This window comes from Xiphophorus hellerii, chromosome 18 (genome assembly GCF_003331165.1).
Source record: "Xiphophorus hellerii strain 12219 chromosome 18, Xiphophorus_hellerii-4.1, whole genome shotgun sequence".
NCBI lineage: Eukaryota > Metazoa > Chordata > Actinopteri > Cyprinodontiformes > Poeciliidae > Xiphophorus > Xiphophorus hellerii.
This window is the reverse complement of record NC_045689.1, coordinates 34,004,558-34,022,355: the sequence shown is the minus strand read 5'-3', so window position 1 is coordinate 34,022,355 and position 17,798 is coordinate 34,004,558. Positions and strand designations below refer to the sequence as shown.

At 40.5% G+C, this 17,798-nt stretch overlaps 2 long non-coding RNA genes across 2 annotated transcripts; one reads left to right on the top strand and one right to left on the bottom strand.

The window, feature by feature from the left end:
• Positions 1 to 6,977: 6,977 nt before the first annotated feature.
• On the bottom strand, positions 6,978 to 7,527 carry LOC116737314 (uncharacterized). Its single transcript, XR_004342777.1, has 2 exons — positions 7,151 to 7,527; positions 6,978 to 7,069 (listed from the first exon to the last, which is right to left on the bottom strand). It is a non-coding gene; the product is annotated as an uncharacterized LOC116737314 (long non-coding RNA).
• A 3,167-nt stretch (positions 7,528 to 10,694) lies between these two features.
• LOC116708103 (uncharacterized) lies at positions 10,695 to 11,752 on the top strand. The gene is made up of 2 exons (XR_004336605.1): positions 10,695 to 10,749; positions 11,236 to 11,752. It is a non-coding gene; the product is annotated as an uncharacterized LOC116708103 (long non-coding RNA).
• Positions 11,753 to 17,798: the final 6,046 nt, after the last annotated feature.

Here is a 17,798-nt window from a genome sequence, read left to right as displayed (position 1 = left end):
GAAATCCCTGTTCTTTATGTAGGATTCAAACCAGTTAAGCACTGGACCAGAGAGTCCGACCCAACTCTCCAGTCGATTCAGTAATATGTCATGGTCAACAGTGTCAAAAGCTGCACTGAGGTCCAACAGAACCAGCACTGTGGTTCTGCCACAGTCTGTATTTATATGGATGTCATTGAACACTTTTACAAGGGCGGTCTCTGTGCTGTGGTGAGCACGAAAACCAGACTGGAAGGAGTCAAAGAGGTTGGTTATCGTTAGGAAGCTAGTTAATTGTTTACACACAGCTTTTTCAATAACTTTGCTGATGAATGGGAGGTTGGAGGTCGGCCTGTAATTCTGCATTAGTGATTTGTCCAGATTGTTCTTTTTGATCAGTGGTTTGATTACTGCTGTTTTCAGAGCCTGGGGGAAAACGCCTGACGAGAGCCATGAGTTACTATTTGGATCAGATCAGCAGCAATAACAGGCAGGACTTTCTTAAAGAAATGTGTGGGTAAAACATCCAGACAGCAGGAACTGGAGCTTAGTTGACTTATAATTTCCTCTAAGGTTTTATAATTAAGTAGTTGAAATTGGGTCATTTTTCCTGTATTTGTTTTGTTTGGGCACAGCATTGGTACTGACTTTATAGTGGATGTACAGATTAATCCTCTGATTTTTTGAATTTTCTCTGAAAAGAAGCTGGAAAACTGGTTGCAGGCGGCAATACATTGGAATTCAGGCGGTAACATCACAGGAGGGTTTGTGATTCTGTCAACTGTTGCAAATAAAGCTTGAGCATTGTTAATGTTTTTGTTTATGACATCCGCAAAGAAAGCCTCTCTTGCATGTTTTAGTGTTAAATGATAGTTACGTAGTCTTTCCTTATGTGTAAGTCAGCAAGACAAAAGGTTTTGCCAACCAGCTAAGGGACAACTGTGGAGTCAGAATCACATAATTGAAAAATACAAAGTTTGTACTGACAAGGATTCATTTGGTTTACACAGAAGTTACTTTTTCTGTTTTTGAAATGTTTAATAACATTTTCATTGCCACAGCATCTCATGTTGTTGATGTTTTTAGCACTTGATAAAATCAGACAATAAAAGGCAGCTATGTGATAATTCTTCACAAAAAAGATTACTAAATTGTAGGTAAACATTCAGCAAATACAGGCTGATTCCATAAATTAGAATATGACTGAAAAGTTCCTTTGTCAGCAGTTCCATCACCAAATGAAAGACATTATGTATATTAATTAGATTACGTATGTTTTAACATGTTTATATTTGTAGTATGTCTAATACCTGCTAAAAGATTATTTACAAAAGGTGCTATTAATCTGACAAGCCTGATCAGGACGTAAATCCTAATTCACTGAATAAGACTGGAAGGCATTCACATGTAAGTTTTGGCATTATTCTTAGCATTAGAAAAGAAAAGGCCTTCCAGTAACTGTGGGTGCATCATCACCCTAACCCCCCCCCCCAACCCCTGCTCATCTTCGTACCCACCAACTTGCAACACAAAGTTACACCCTTGCATTATCCAATCTATATTATTAGTAATACCTTGTAGGCATGGTCGTGTTCTTTTGATATGCCATCAGAGGATGAAAGTCCCAGTTATTTGACTTAAATTTAAAAGCCTCTCCTTACTCCTCCAGTGGTTTGAAGATTCACTTAGAAAATAGATTTCCAGACGTTTCTGCTTGCAAGGCTTCTAAAATCTTAGTTCCAGTCTTTGGCACTTTTCATTATCTATTTGACAGTTTTATTATTGTAATTTGTACTAAGAATTGTACTAATGTCCATAATTTCTTACCGCATCAATTAAAAGTTCCTCAAATGTATTCATCTCTCCTGGAGTTACAAAAACTGGATAGTGGAAGTGGGCTAACTGAAGAGAAATGTCAACATTTCTGCATAAGACATGGCAACAAACTTCTGTCCAGTCAGACCATGCTTTGCAGTATTTTGACAGAGCTCACACATAGCTCTGTTGAAATACTTTGACCCGGGTCTGGTGTCGAGATCAGCAGGCCTCTCTGTGAACAAAATGACACAATTTTTGCCACGTGCCTATATCAATGAGAACCTATTTTGGCACTTTGGATGAAGCATGTGGGAGACTCAATGCTAGAAATTTCTCAAACTCTTAAGAGAAAAAGATCCACTTCTGTGGGCAAAATGGTTCAGCGAAAATCTATACCTGAGAGGAGGTACTAATTTCTAAAAGTAAAACTCATACATTTAGAACTTTCACACTTCATCACAACTAACAACTGCTTTTTTGCTGAAGCAACTGATTCTACTTGGCTTCTGTTGGAACTGTGTGTTTGGGGGGGTCCCAGTGTCTTTCAGCAGCCTATTGTTCATATTCTTTAAGTCAAGGTTTGCCTAAAAGTTCGAGATCATCCAGTAATGGAAAAGTCAGTGTTTTTATTTGAAACAAAAGAAGCTGTAAAAATGAGTTCTTGTTGCTGGGCTTAGTGGTACTGCTGTTGGCAGAAACACAGCACAATGTCCACAAATTCCTAGAACACCCAGCTGCATGTAGGAATTTCCTGCCGTGAGAAATTTCCTACTGGAAATCTCAACTCAAATGGTCAACTACCTTTATGTTTTCAAGGTAGACAGAATGTAACACACGCTCACTGTAGTAGCACCAAGACACTGCTGCTTGCCTCACCAGGGGGCTTATTTGCTTAATTGGATTGTTACAGTACCAGCATGGCTAGATTTGACATGAAAGAAAACAAAAGGTTGACCTGGGATTAGATTGAGGGATTCTGTATTTTCTGCAGAATCCAGTGATATGATCACAGTTACACAAAAGACTTTAGTGTTTGAGAGAGAAGCTACATAAATGGAATCCTCTCATTGCGCAACAATCCCATCTCCTGACAGGAGCAGCTTTAGTGACCTGACAGGCTCACAAGATGCATTTGAAGTCTTCCAGTCTTTGTCTGAATGATGAGGGCTGATGTGACAACCCAGATGCTTGCACAGGAGGTTGCTCTGAGGAGCTGTCCTCCCTTCAAACACAAATAAACATTAGGTGCTACATCTAGACTTCCAGCAGTCCCCAAAAGCCTTGGGCCTGTCTGCTTTGTCTGCTGTATATTTTATGTGGATACATATTGAAAGTGTGTGTTGGCATGGATGTGTGTGTGCTGCTGTAATAGAACAAAGGAATCTCTTTTGCAGAAGCCTGTAGCACCAAGTTCCTGCTCCACAAACGCTGTGAACTGCATGTATTTTTCATGCATTCTTGTACATGCTTTACATGTGTGTGCATGGGCGCGTGCATGTGTGTGTTTCCTTGCACAGTGCTGCACAAGAGAGACTAGACCTCCACTTCAGTGTGTTTGCGTCCTCGCGGAGCAACACTTTCGCTGTGGGCTCAGCTGACTTTGGGCCTCCTGCTTTTCGTCAGACCTCTCCTACTTTTCTTTCCTCTGGCTTCAATCTCCTGGAATCCTGCTGTGGAGAATGTGAATCCTGTGCCACACATCTCCTTGCTACATATTTTTTTAAGTTTGATTCTGATAGTCAATGATGCCTGAAGGAAGGATGCTTCAAGATACATATAGCAGCTGAGACAGTGCATGAGTAATGTATTGTGTTTTTAACTAGCCCCTTTGATAGTCTGTAGACTCAATGCTAGAAAGTTTGAACATAATTGTTGGCTATTATGATCATTTTCAATCAGTTATTCGAAAAACAGGTGGGATTATGAGAACTGATGTGGTCAAAAGCTTGGCTCACAGTTGTCTGAATGAGCTTGTAAATTTTTCAGTGGCTTTTTTCAGAGAAGGATCTCTTCATCTTGCATCATCTCCTTCTTTGTTCAGCTTTTCTTTTTATACATATCTAGAGACTTCAATGTAACAGCTGGGTGCCAACAGCAGCACTCAGATGTCATCAGCTATTGGCCAATGTGTTTGTTGAAGACAGCCTAGGGTGGGAATTTATCGTATCGCTTGTCATTTATCATAATAAATGATACATTATGATAAATGATCATTTATGTATGGTTTTTATCATACCCTTATCATTTGTCATGATCAATAACACGTTAGAAGTGTGATAAGAATCCTGATTTATTGTTGTCACGACAAAGTCCAGTTAATTAAAAAAAAAAAAAAAAATCTGTCCTCATTTTCGGGATTGTTAGTTTTACTATATTCTTCACTATTTTTCCAATGAAAGTATAAATGAATATTAATTCATTTGAAAATGACTGAATGCAGTTACTATGTGCAGTTTATTAATATAAATCCCACTTTGTTTTGTGACTGGTCTTCTAAAGTAGCATATTGCATATGAATATGTTTTTCAAGAGTAGTACTTGTGTTTGTGGAGCTATGCCGTGTCACGCCGTCACTGCCATACAAGAGAAGTAATAAATAGTTCACAGTATTAGCACAAAATATTGTGATGAAACTTTAATCTCATATCATCTCTAGGCTTCTTATTATTTCTCAAAACTGTAAACAGCATACACTGCATGCTGCAGACACACTGTTTACACAGCCTATGTAACCCTGTCGTCTGTGCCAGTCCATCTCTGCATCCTGTGTTTGTTTGTGTTGTATCCAGTTCCCAGTGTGACATGCCATCTGCAGCTTCAGTATAACAGCCTACGCCAGGCCCTCACTAGCCTGCTGTTCTCAGGGCCTAACAAAGACCTCACTGACAAACACAGTCAAGTATTAGAGTTCACGATGAAAGTTTCAGAGCAGAGACTTGGATATTGTTTTATTTATCCACTTTCAGGGTGACTATTCTTCTCCATCGCACTGCCCTTAAACTCTGTACAGAGCCAAAGCTTTTCAAAGGAAAAGCTTCTTTTATATCAAAGTACTGATGCTGCTTTGCTGTTACACATCTTAAAGCAAACTGAGGCAAACTAAGGAATGCAATAATAAAGTGCAGCAGACAAGAACTTGCTTGTTACTGATTGTTTCTATTCGCAACCTAAGACCAGCACACGATGTACGAATAGTGAAGCAAAAAGCGAATAGTGAAGCAAAGCTCATTCTTATTTGTTTTTGTTATTATTTATTGTTGTACTCTGGCTTCCCACAATTTTGTAAGTTTGGTTCCTTATTTTTTCATTAAACTTTATCAAAATTTTTTTGCCTGCTCCATTTGGGTCCCTCTACAAACATACAACATGACACTTGTATCATGTCGTAGTGGGGAGAGACTTGGGTGAACCCTGGAAAGTCCATCAAAGGCCAATGCAGAAACAATAACCATGCACACAAACACTCAAATTTAAGGGGCAATTTAGAGAGAACAGTTCATCTAACATGTTTTTATGTTTGTGGGGATGCTGGAGTACCCAGACAGAATCCATACCTGTCCAGGGAGAACATGCAAACTCCATGCAGAAAAACTCAAGTCTGGGATTGAACCCCAGGACCCTGATGCTACAAGGTAACAGTGCTACCGATATGCTCCACGCATGGTATTTATACTTGTACATAATTGTTAAACCAGATTATCGTGGTACCAGGCATCTAGAAATTGTACCCAAGGATTAACCAGGTTTGTAGGGATCCATGGTTTTCTTTTGCATGTTGAGACATTCTTTGATTCTTCCATGAGGTGACTGTTTGAGGTCTTGCTTTGCCTAATTTGTATTATTATTTCTATAAGTTTTAATAAAAAAAACTTATACAACTTATAGAAAATAAATTAGCACCTTCACAGTAGATTGAAGAACCTGCAGCTGTAGAGATGTCACTGTACTTCTGCCAGCAGAAATGTTCCCTGTAGGTAAATCACTCTAAATGTACTGCTTCCAAGCACCAAGAAAAGGCTTTTTGACTTTTTTTTTTCCATCTCATGAAAATTCTCTGCCTTGCATTGCCTAGGCACTACCACTGGTTTAATATTAAATCAAGTCTACAAACTAAATCAGTTAAAAATATTACCTTTTCCTTTGTGACAATGTGATTGACAGTGTTGCTATTTTTCACTCTCTGTTCTCTCAAAGGTCCATGGCAATTCTGATGATTGCCCAGAAACCAAACTGTAATCATTCCATGCACTGCACTTGTGCAGAAAGAAAGATACTGCTTCCTATTTCTGTCCTAGAAAATTTTTGCGAGCTTCTTTGTGAATTTTGTTTGAAGCTGCAACTTGACAGCTTCATTTGTGAAGCGTCTCAATTAAGTAGAATATTCCAGCCGACATATCTCGACTCCCAGACTGTCTCACTAGAACATGAAAGCCAAAGCTTAAGGAAGTCATCACACACCTTGAGAAAGAAACTGACACACATGCACAGATGCAAAACTAAAAATAGAGGCAGCTATCCCACTAACACTGGTTAATGCTCTTCACCCAGACAGTTTGATTTGCATATCTTTAATGTGCCTTTTTCTCCTTTCTGCTACCCCCCTTTGAGTTTCTCCTTTTTTCACTCCTAATCTGTCTTGTGCGAAACTGTCTACTTTCTTATTGGAATTCTCAGGAGGGCTTGCTTGCAGGGAGTGAGCTTTTTCTATTCGAAAGGAAAGAGAGAAAAAAGCAGGCTAAAAAGATTCGAACAACTGTGGTAATTAGAGATTTTGCATGAGCAAGACAACCTCAGTACCACCTACTCCACCTTTCTCTGCCACTGTCTGTCCCTCTCAGGTCTTTCAGGGCACTGTAATGGCCTCCATCTGGCCTAGAAGAAGTTGAGGGGGGACGGGCAGGGAAGGAGGGCGGAGAAAAGCATTGAGTCGCTGTGTGGCAACTTTTAGCCATCTGGGACTAACCCCTCTCTATCTCTTTAAGACCACTTCTCTCTGTCCCAACCAACCAGCAGGCATTCAGGTTAGATGCATGTTATGAGCGTGTCAGTAGTGGGAAAAAAAAGCTCTGGTCTGCTTGTTCCATAAAATCTGTTTGGGCATTAAACAAAGATATGTAGAAGTGTCATGTTTGGTTCCAGTTTACGAACCCACATGCACGAACACAATCAGGAGACGCGTGTGCAAAACAATAATGAAGTTTATTGACAAGAGGGAATAGGGTTGGGGAGAAAACACGGAGCAGGAGTCTGGAAGGGGCAACCAGTTCAGCCACTGTCAACGAGGAGAAGCTGTTAGAATATACGAATCCAGGAAGGTGGATGAATATATATGTTGACGAAGGGAAAGGCTTACTAGGAGCGGATGGATGTTTCCTTTGGAGCAACAACGGACCCAGGGGCGGCGTGGAGAGGAAACGAACCGTTGGAGGGCGGACAGGTAAGTCAGGCTGAGTGGAGGAGCGAACTGACGGCTGGTCGTAGTCCGGGACAAACGACCCACAGAACTCTCCTCTCGGAAAACTCCGGAGGAATCCAGGTAAACCAAGGTAAACAAACACTCAGGCAAGGAAGTGTCAGCTCGCCGCTTCTTAAATACTCCCAGCCTCAGTCAGACAATGCGCCACAGGTGTGTCCCCGGGTTCGACCCCACGCCTCTCCAGGGGCTCTGCTCCTAGGCGGCATCTGGTGGAGGAAGTGGGAAGCAGCAGGCTTCCACAAAAAAAAACAAAAAATTCTTCCTGCCTCTTAGATTTATTTTTACATTCTATCCTGTTTCAACCACCAACGTTGATAGATTTTATTGGTATTTTATGTGATTGACCAACTCATTGTAATATATTTGGAAAGTGTTAGGAAAATGATCAGTGTGAGGAAATACTTTTTTGAACTACCTTGAACTGCAACTACAGGAGCAAGACCTTTATGTTTTTGTTTCCAGCAGCTTTGTGCTTCTAACGTTTCCCATATACTCAGGCATTCTTTGTGTATTTTGTGTTGCATTGTCCACAGACAGTTCAGATTTCATAGTTGAACATGCTGATTACATACGTTTCTTGTGACAAATTTACTTTCTCACAATCTGAATGGATACTACAAGTTTGATGAGCTAGTTGGGCTCCTAACCCAGTTTCTTCTCCACCATGGAAGTCACTGCACAACTGGTAATACGGTACAGAGTGGCAGTCTGGTGGCACTGGTCAAGCCAACTTTCAACATGATCCGATTGCTGTTGCCTACAAAACAGTGCAACTTGAACACAGTTTTCTGCCTAGTAGTTAAATGTGCAACACCAATAGGGGTGCCTGCAGGATATCATCTTAGGGTACGCACAATATTATCATTTCACCTGACCCAGTCACATCTCCAACACTCATATTTCTGTCGCACAAAACCAGCATAAACCTCAACCACACAGATACATGTCATGTAATGCACATGGTCCACAAAGACAGAACATTCAGTTCATTTATGTTTTCAGACCTGGTGTTTCTTTTGCAGTTATTAATAAGTTAACACAGCAGTGGCTGATTAGCCCCTTAACCCTAGCCCCCTAAATCACCAAAAACGGCTGAAAATATAAACCCAAATTAAATCAGCTGCTGTTCTTGAACAATTTGGAGTACATGCAAAAGCTTTGTTCTTTATGAAGATGACAAGCTAAATGTTCTATTTTTGCACTCAAAAATACTTTAACTGTAAGTAGTTTGTAGCTATTACGTTTGTAACACAAAAAAATGAAAAATTTTGCTTCACCCAGATTTTCCATTTTTATTTCTTGTAAATGCACATTGAGTTTTGAATGTATAGACTAGGAAATACAATAAATCTGTAGATAAAGTATTCTGCTCGTGGATCTCAAGACTGATCAAAATAGTGTTAAGGAGGAAAGTTATTAGGTTAGCTTAAATTTTGGAAAAAGCCTGGCTCTCTTTCCCTCCTGTTAGCCCGGGTCCCGATCGGATGTCGTCACGGCTGCAAGACAACGGCGAGGCACAATGACGTCACATATCACAGAGTTTAATTCATACAAAGCACCGCATGAATCCGTTAACAGAGCTGCAGAGGTACAGAGATATACATTTTATACAGACAAGGGGAAACAGACAACACGAAACACAAAGACAGACAGACAAAGGCGCCCACGTGGAGAAAAGATGGATAAAAACTCTAACTCTCGGGTGCTGACCTGGAATTATAAACTAAAGAGGTGTTTCCCTATTTAATATATGCAAAGAAGGCGTTCCTCGTGCTGACCTATTAGAAACTCCCTCATTATGGCAAAGGTGTCTGTTTTTTGTCGAAGCAAACCGGAGGGAAACCCCCACCGAAGTCCTGCTATAAATCTCGCCGACTCCCCTGGGGTTTCTCGCTCCCACATTCCAGCTGCCGTTTCCATGGAGATGCTAATTTTTATAGCTTTTGTATGCTCTTAAACAGACAGTGGAAGGCGTCTGCGTGTCTCCTCCGGGCCTCTTTCGAAGGGTCACACAAAGCCTGTTTTTTCAAATACGAGTGATTAACACATGTTGGAAGATTAACTGCATTAAACACCAAAATAATCATTTTCCTTTACAATAGAACAAAAAAGAAATGTCATTTTGGACATGTTTATTTTTGAGGATGTACAGGTGTTGTCCAACTGTGCCATCTGGAGTCTCCAAATGACACACTTGGACATCTGATATACAAACTTCAAATGACTGTAACTGCTCAGTGCTTCAACATACAGTCATCAGTGAGGCTCTAATGAAAGATAATGACCAGAGGAATCCTCCGACACATTATTACTGATAGTGGAAGTTACTTGTAATTATATAAATGAAATAGCATATCTGGAGGGGCAGGGGGGTTGCGTACAGTCAGACCTCCTCAACTTCTCTCCTTCGCCCCCCCTTCTAACGATACGCTAGCCCTCCCCTGCCCTACCACATTCTCTCCTTCTTCTTTGAAACCAACCCCCCACCCTTCCTCTATGCCACCATTCCCTCGGCGCCCCATTCTCGCTATTCAGGTTGCTCTACCCACCTCACTAAGACTGTAGCAGTGGATGACTAAAGGTTTCCGGTATTCTCAAATCCAAAACTTGTCAGCGCTCTTACAACCATATTAATCCACTCCAGTGAGTTGTGAAGTTCTGCTGAAGAAATAAATTCAGTTTTGACACGTTCTGACAACGTGTCTCTCCGTTGGTGAGAAAAAGAGAAAAACTGTGTTTACAGGACTTTTTGGCGCTGTGCATGAGGGCGCACAGAGCCTGGCTTTGACGCAGCAAAGACGCACACATTACGCGTGGTTACACATGCAGCTGGTGGATTCATGTCAAAACAAACCCCAAAATGCCTTATTTCCTTATGACAGGACACGTGTTGGCTACACATCAGTGGCTTTAGATTTAGTCTCCGAGTTGACCAGTCAGAAATATTCCAGAAAGAATACAGGCATGTCAAAACGAGCTCAAGTCGCTCTCTCTCTCTCTCTCTCTCTCGGAAAAAGCCATTCCATAACATTACTGGTCGAATGCGTTGTCAATCAAAAGGGGGGCTCTATCTGCCTAATAAAAGCATCATAATGGACACCGGCAGAGTTTAAACCCTTAAATCTCAGCCTCGGAAAATACAATGGAAAAACGGCACGCGGGCGTTCTGGTGCGGGTTAAGGAGTTAGCTAATTTAAACATCTGCTCTACTGGTGATCTGTCAGAGTTGGTGTGTGGGCAGCCTTTTTTTTTACTGAACCGAAACACCAAATTCCACTGCACATCAACATATTACATTTAAAAAAAAAAACTTGTGTTGACAATTAGTACCAAACCAATATGCTTTATTGAGAATAAAACATCGGTTTCCGAAATTTGCATGTCATAGCATTTTGTTTACATTGTTAATGTAACCTTGCTGTATTTGTATATTCTGTGTCATTTGCTTTTCTGTATTCTTTTACTTTATGGGTAGTGTCTGTTAGAAAAATTATCCTCCTGTTCATTTACTCATGAGTTTATTTTACAAGTTATGTTTTCATATTATTCTTTTTATATTTACTTAACTTTTCTTTCTTTTGTAGTATATTATTAACTTTGTTTAGGATGGTTGCTTGGAAGCTAAAAACGTTAAACATTCATGTGTTATTAGTTCCATCTGTAACTGATTAGTTGTGGTCAGCCACATGCCCTTATAAGGGCATGTCCATAGGAGGTTTCAGAATGTAAAGACGGTTGGTCAATTCTCTGTGTGACTGTGTGAAGAGAAGCCCAACCTCCTTTTTCTGTACAATAAAGAGAAATGCAAAGAAAGATCTGGCAGAATTGAGTCCAGACAGTGTTTGACAGCGATTCGTCGCGTCTGTTCTCAATTCTCCTATTCTGCAGAAAAGAAATCAAAAGAAACCTAATCTCTGTCTCTGGCTGATTCTTTGCAGGTTATGACAAAATAAACCTATCAGTGTCCCTTTAAGACATTACTTTACGGCAGCATTCCGACTGCAGTTGCTAGGGGAATTCCCGGGCTTTAGAGTTCAGACCTGCTGCAGAGCAGAGACATGCTAGTCTCAGCCTGGCTTCTGCATATCGCCTAACTTTTATGCCCATATGATGTTTCCCTGCTAGTGCATTGTTGTGAGAGGAACGTTGGGCCTTCGTGTGCCTGCAGAGGAGGAAGGAGAGGCTGCTGAATTTTCCGTGTTTGTGGACACCGGCTGCCATCATCATTTTGGGTCCCTATCCCAGTCAAGACAACCTTTTCATTTGTATGCACCAGACACACACGTACAAATATAGAGCTCTATATGAACTTTTTTTTTTTTGCTGGCCAGCTTCTTTTGGGGTTTTTTTCTCTCTACCAAGGACCCTGTTACAGTGAATGTTGTTCACTCTATGATTTTAGTTGAGATGAAGTTGGATGTATTTCAGTCCAGAAATTTGTAATAAACAAAACTGGTTGATAGTAAACTGCTATCTGAACCCGACTAAATTCTATTCTTTGGTTACATTAACAAAAAAAAACTAATATCCTAAGTCTTCAGTAAATGCTTTTGGAATATTTACATGTGAGATCTTTGTCAAGATAAAGTTGCAGTTACACCTTTATCCCCCAGTAAATGGGATAAAGTTTTGTCCTGCTGATTCTGATTTTGCTGTATACCATTTTTTGGTCTGATATGTCCTTAAAAATTGCTTTTGGTAACAGTGGGGTGACTACTGTTTACTGCAACTGTGCACACACGACCTGGTGGGCCAGTCTATCAGTCAGACCTCTCTCACAGCAGAGCAGAAGAGGACAGTGGATGATTTTCAGACCTTTGCTGAGGTAATAAGATTGGCTTCACTTGTAAGTATCGGCCAATCACCAATCTCAAAAAATTAAGGAAATCGTTCTGATAAATCACCGCTCCCCCAAAAGAGACTGCTGCTCGATATTGTGTTGGTAGTAAAATATTGTAGTAGTAGTAAAAATAGGTAGTAAAAGGTAGTAAGTTCAAGTCTAGAATTTCTGTATAAACCCTACTCATTCTGCTACAAGTTGGCTCAATTTTGACACGCAAGACATAACCGGTAAAATCCGGTTTAGGATTTTCAAAATAAAAGATCTGGAAGCAGTTAATTATTCCTTGCGCGGCCCGGTGGTTGGGGAACACTGCCGTAGAATTCTGCTTATTCGATTTTAGCTAGTTTCTCTTCATACTCACATTTAGCTTACAGTAAGAGCGTCAAGCCGCCAATCCATCTCCACAGACTGACACAGATGTGGGCTACATACAACATGTTTTTATACAAAAGACCTTTTTTTAATTCACATTTTTGTTAGTAAAGAGGAATAGATAGTATTTTTTTTCTTTACTTTAAGCAAAATCTCAAGGTGCGCACAGGGCGTATATGCCAGTCTGTCCAGCTGCAGGCGCTACTGACACCCAAGTATGCGAATGCGGTCATAAAAATCTACCTTCACATGAATTTGTCCCGCTGGTGTCTACTTTGAGTCCACTTTGAATCTGCTTCAAATACATGATGGCAGGGCCGGCCCGAGCCTCCATGGGGCCCTAAGCGAAATTTGATTTTGGGGCCCTCTAGTTCTGCTGGCAATGTGGACTGGCTGCAGTCAGCAGTCTGCTCATTAGATCATTCACACACCTGCTATAAACTTATTGTATCTCTGGCAGTGCTGTTTACATTATATCCTATGCATGTATAATATAGGATACATTTATCTGCCAGTGTTTTTCTGGGCATTTCCTTAATTTTGGGGGATCGTGATTGGCCGATACTTACATGTGAAGCCCATCTTATCCACTGATCTTATTTTTGTCAGCAAAGGTTTAAAAAACAGTCTGTCCTTTTCTGCTCTACAGTGAGAGGTTTGACTGACAGACCCACCAGATCAGGTCTGAATGTTTACAGTTAACAACATTCACCCCACTGTTCCAAATTATTATGCAAGTGATATTTTCTCAGATTTTCCTAAATGGTCAATGCAAATGATGGCCAGCATAACTTTCAAATCATGAACTATTACAGTATAAATGAAATTTTACTGAACAAAGCTCCCCATGAAAACAGTATTTTTTTCAAAAATAAAAAACTCAAAATGCACTGTTCCAAATTATTATGCACAGCAGATTTTCTAAACATTTTATGGATTATAAAGAACTGCAAATGTAACATAGTTAATGTATAGAATTCCACTTGTCATTACTTCCAAGTTTGGGTTCATGTGTTATGGGTGAAACAGCACCCCCTCCTGGTGGTTGGCAGTGTTAAATATACTGAACACAGACATCTCGTTGCCAGTTCATGAGAGATGAGCGCGAGGTAGGTTCACTGAGTTTAACGCTCTGGTAAAATGTTATGTTAGCTTGATGCTAACATGAAATGCTATTCCTCGTAAGGTGCTGTACCTGCTGTGATGAACCTGATTCCTGATCAGTCGTTATTCTGTTCCATACAGATAAAAATCATTTCATCTCATCCTGTCTCCTGGCCCTTATTCACACAACGCAGAATTGAGTTGAACTGAGCTAGAACCTGATCACGATTACCGAGGTTACACAAATGGTTCACCACCAATCCACTACTGCGTCCATCTGGACCATCCAGGGTTGCACAGCAGTCATCAGTGAACAAGTCTGTTTGAAAATTAATCTTCATGTACGGCTGGGCCCACTGTGACCGTTTCTGCTTGTGAGCTCTGGTTAGGGGCCCAATAGTAGGTGCTCTGGAGGATCCTCCACCTTGAGGTTCCAGAGGCACCAGCAGCTTCAAATAACTGTTTGCTGCTTTGTAGGGGCATTTTAACAGCTGATCTCTTAATCCAATGAATTTGTCTAACAGAAACCTTCCTCATTCTGCCTTTATCTGTACGAACCCATTTTTGTTCTGAATCAGCCACAAATCTCTTCACAGTACGATAACGCTTCAGTTTTCGTTAAATATCTAATATTTTCATACCTTGTCATACGGCAAGGATGATTTTTGCCCCAGAGAGTTCCTTACTCTTTCCCATATTGCTTGAAACCTGTGGCCTGCTTAATAATGTGGAACATCCTTCTTAAGTAGATTCCCTTTAATTGACCTCACCAGACAAACTAATCAACCAGCTCTCTGAAATTAATTATAGTGATTCAAAGAGCCCTGACACACAATAAAATCTATAAATTTAATAGCACAACAAAAAATTTAATCTTTATGACACTTAAATCCAATTTGCATAATAATTTGGAACACGGTATAGTTAGTATTCACCTAGTTCAACCATGAATCCAGATCCCATCACACAGAGCAGATAAATACATCTAACTTTTTCCTCGTAGTGAAAAAAACCACTGACTGTGGCCCCAATAACTTATAAAAAATGAAATTAAATGACTCCACTTAAATTATAAGCACTTCACCTGCTGGGGTCTGAACGCACAGCCTCACAAATTCCTCCTGGTTCGCATCTGCAGAGAAATCTGCGCTGGTTCATCAGTCAGGATCCATCCAACTGATCAACTGAACTCTGCGAGTTTTTTACCCTGTGTGCAGTCCGGACGTGCACTTTTACAATGATTTTTTTGCATGGTTTCGCTTCTCCGAAACAGACAAATGTTACACTTGCCACGCTCCTCCAAAACGCCGCTCTCCTGGGTGCGGGAGGGTAATGTGCACCCTTAAGGTTCCAATTGTTAAATGCAATGCGCTTCTGAACCAGATGCTCCAAAGCATCCTGTCCATAACAGTTAACTCTGTCAGCTCCCGGTCAGAAAGATGCATTTAGTTCAGTGTCCATGAGATGATATTCAGAAAGGATTTTTTTATTAATTAATTTTAGTTGCCTCTGCAATGACATCTAAAGTCTATAATGTCTGCCCATGTACACCAGTCAAGGGTGTGAATTATAAACTGTCAAATGACGGAAATTTTCAAATTTTAAATTTTCCTGTCTTTTAAAAAAATAAACAGTGAAATACGGAAAATATTCTGTTAACGCAACCTCTGCCTAGGAACAAGATTTTTACCTTTTTTTTCTCTACAAAATAGCTCTGGCTATGTCAGATTGAATTGACAGCATCTGTAAAAATTGATTTTCATATAATTAAATTAGATGCAGGCCTTGACCGGACTATTATAATACCTACATATTATTTGATCTAAATAAATAGATCAAATTTATCTATTTATTTAGATAAATGTATGTCTCTGACATACGGTCAGAGACTTAAAACTCTGACTGTATGTTTTAAGTCATTGCTGTGCTGGAATGTTATCCTTCACCCTGTACAGTATTTAGGTCCATCCACCTTGCTCATCCCTACAGACGAAGAGCATTCTGTAAGCATGGTGCTGCTACCACTATGTTACCCAGTTTACCATGATGTGTGATGTTAGTATACTGCTAAAAATAATGTTTCAAATAAACGCAGAAAAGTTCATAAAATCCAGTTACAATCAATCGAAACTTGATGTAACATGACACAATTGCCCCTTTTCCACTGGCTCTAATGGACCCAGCTCCACTCTACTCAGCTTACATTGCAAGAGTTTCCACTAGCTTTTTTTCCAGGTCAGTCCCTGCTTGCGTGGGTTCACTGATTAGCCGTGGGCGTGGTCAGACGTTAGAGCAAAGATAGAAGAAAAACAAACGGCGCAAAATGTCAAATATGCTACAACATGGAACTGATGGAGTCCTCTGAAGCCAAAAGCAAGCGATGAACAATGAGATGCTGGCTTTTATGTGCATCAGACTTCAATATGTAGCGACAGGTTGATGGAGGAATGAGTCGTTTTTGTCAACATAGCGGAGAGAATGGAAAACCTTGGTTAGCCCCTCAGATGCATGGTAACGCCACTGATATCCAGACAGCTCCATGATGGTCAGTTGAGCAGTGTATAGATATGTCTGCCCAGTTTTCACCATAGTTTATGGTTGCTTACATACAGTCATAGAAGATGTCGGAAACACAAAGTCTGCTGTATTTTTATTGCTCAAACACATGTTGCACACTCAAATAGTGATGTCAAGACATGCGGTGGTTGTAAATTTACTTTACTTAACTTTTTCTAAAAATACAAAACAACATTCATAAATCCAACATGTGTCACACTAATGGCTGCTATGTTCTACTGAGCTTACGTTCTTCAACACAGAAACTTAGCTTACCTGTCTTGACTGAGATAATCATATCTCCATTATTAACACAGCAATGTACATTTTGCCTTATGAAACTTTACAGCTTCATGTCACAAACATACATTGCGTCTTGGTAACTTTTCACAACTTCGGCTTACCTGAAAATATAAAACAATATTCATAAATCCGACGTGCGTCACACTAATGGCTCCTATGTTCTACTGAGCTTACGTTCTTCAATACAGAAACTTAGGACCCATGGCTGCCCTAAACGCCTGTTAAAAACGGATCCCTTTCTAGGCTCATTTCACGCAGTCAGAATAGTTACCAACATACACTGCCTGGCCAAAAAAAAAGTCGCCACCAAAAAATGGTCACACTCTCTAATATTTTGTTGGACCGCCTTTAGCTTTGATTACAGCCCGCATTCGCTGTGGCATTGTTTCAATAAGCTTCTGCAGTGTCACAAGATTTATTTCCATCCAGTGTTGCATTAATCTTTCACCAAGATCTTGTATTGATGATGGGAGAGTCTGACCACTGCACAAAGCCTTCTCCAGCACATCCCAAAGATTCTCAATGGGGTTAAGGTCTGGACTCTGTGGTGGCCAATCCATGTGTGAAAAAGATGTCTCATGCTCCCTGAACCACTCTTTCACAATGTGAGCCCGATGAATCCTGGCATTGTCATCTTGTAATATGCCCGTTCCATTTGGGAAGACAAAATCCATTGATGGAATAACCTGGTCATTCAGTATATTCAGGTAGTCAGCTGACCTCATTCTTTGGGCACACAATGTTGCTGAACCTAGACCTGACCAACTGCAGCAACCCCAGATCATAGCACTGCCCCCACAGGCTTGTACAGTAGGCACTAGGCATGATGGGTGCATCACTTCACCTGCCTCTCTTCTTACCCTGATGCGCCCATCACTCTGGAACAGGGTAAATCTGGACTCATCAGACCACATGACCCTCTTCCATTCCTCCAGAGTCCAATCTTTATGCTCCCTAGCAAACTGAAGCCTTTTTTTCTGGTTAGCCTTACTGATTAGAGGTTTTCTTACGGCTACACAGCTGTTCAATCCCAACCCCTTGAGTTCCCTTCGCATTGTGCGTGTGGAAATGCTTTTGCGTTCACAATTAAACATACTCCTGAGTTCTGCTGTTGTTTTTCTTTGATTTGATTTGACCAAACGTTTAAGTAATCGCCGATCACAATCATTCAGGATTTTTTTCCGACCACATTTCTTCCTGGAAGACGATGGTTCCCCACCATCCTTCCAGTTTTTAATGATGCGTTGGACAGTTCTTAACCCAATTCTAGTAGTTTCTGCAATTGTGGCATACAGGCCATTTTGATGGAATAGTCGAGGTAAATTAATACTGTTTTGTGTTTATTAA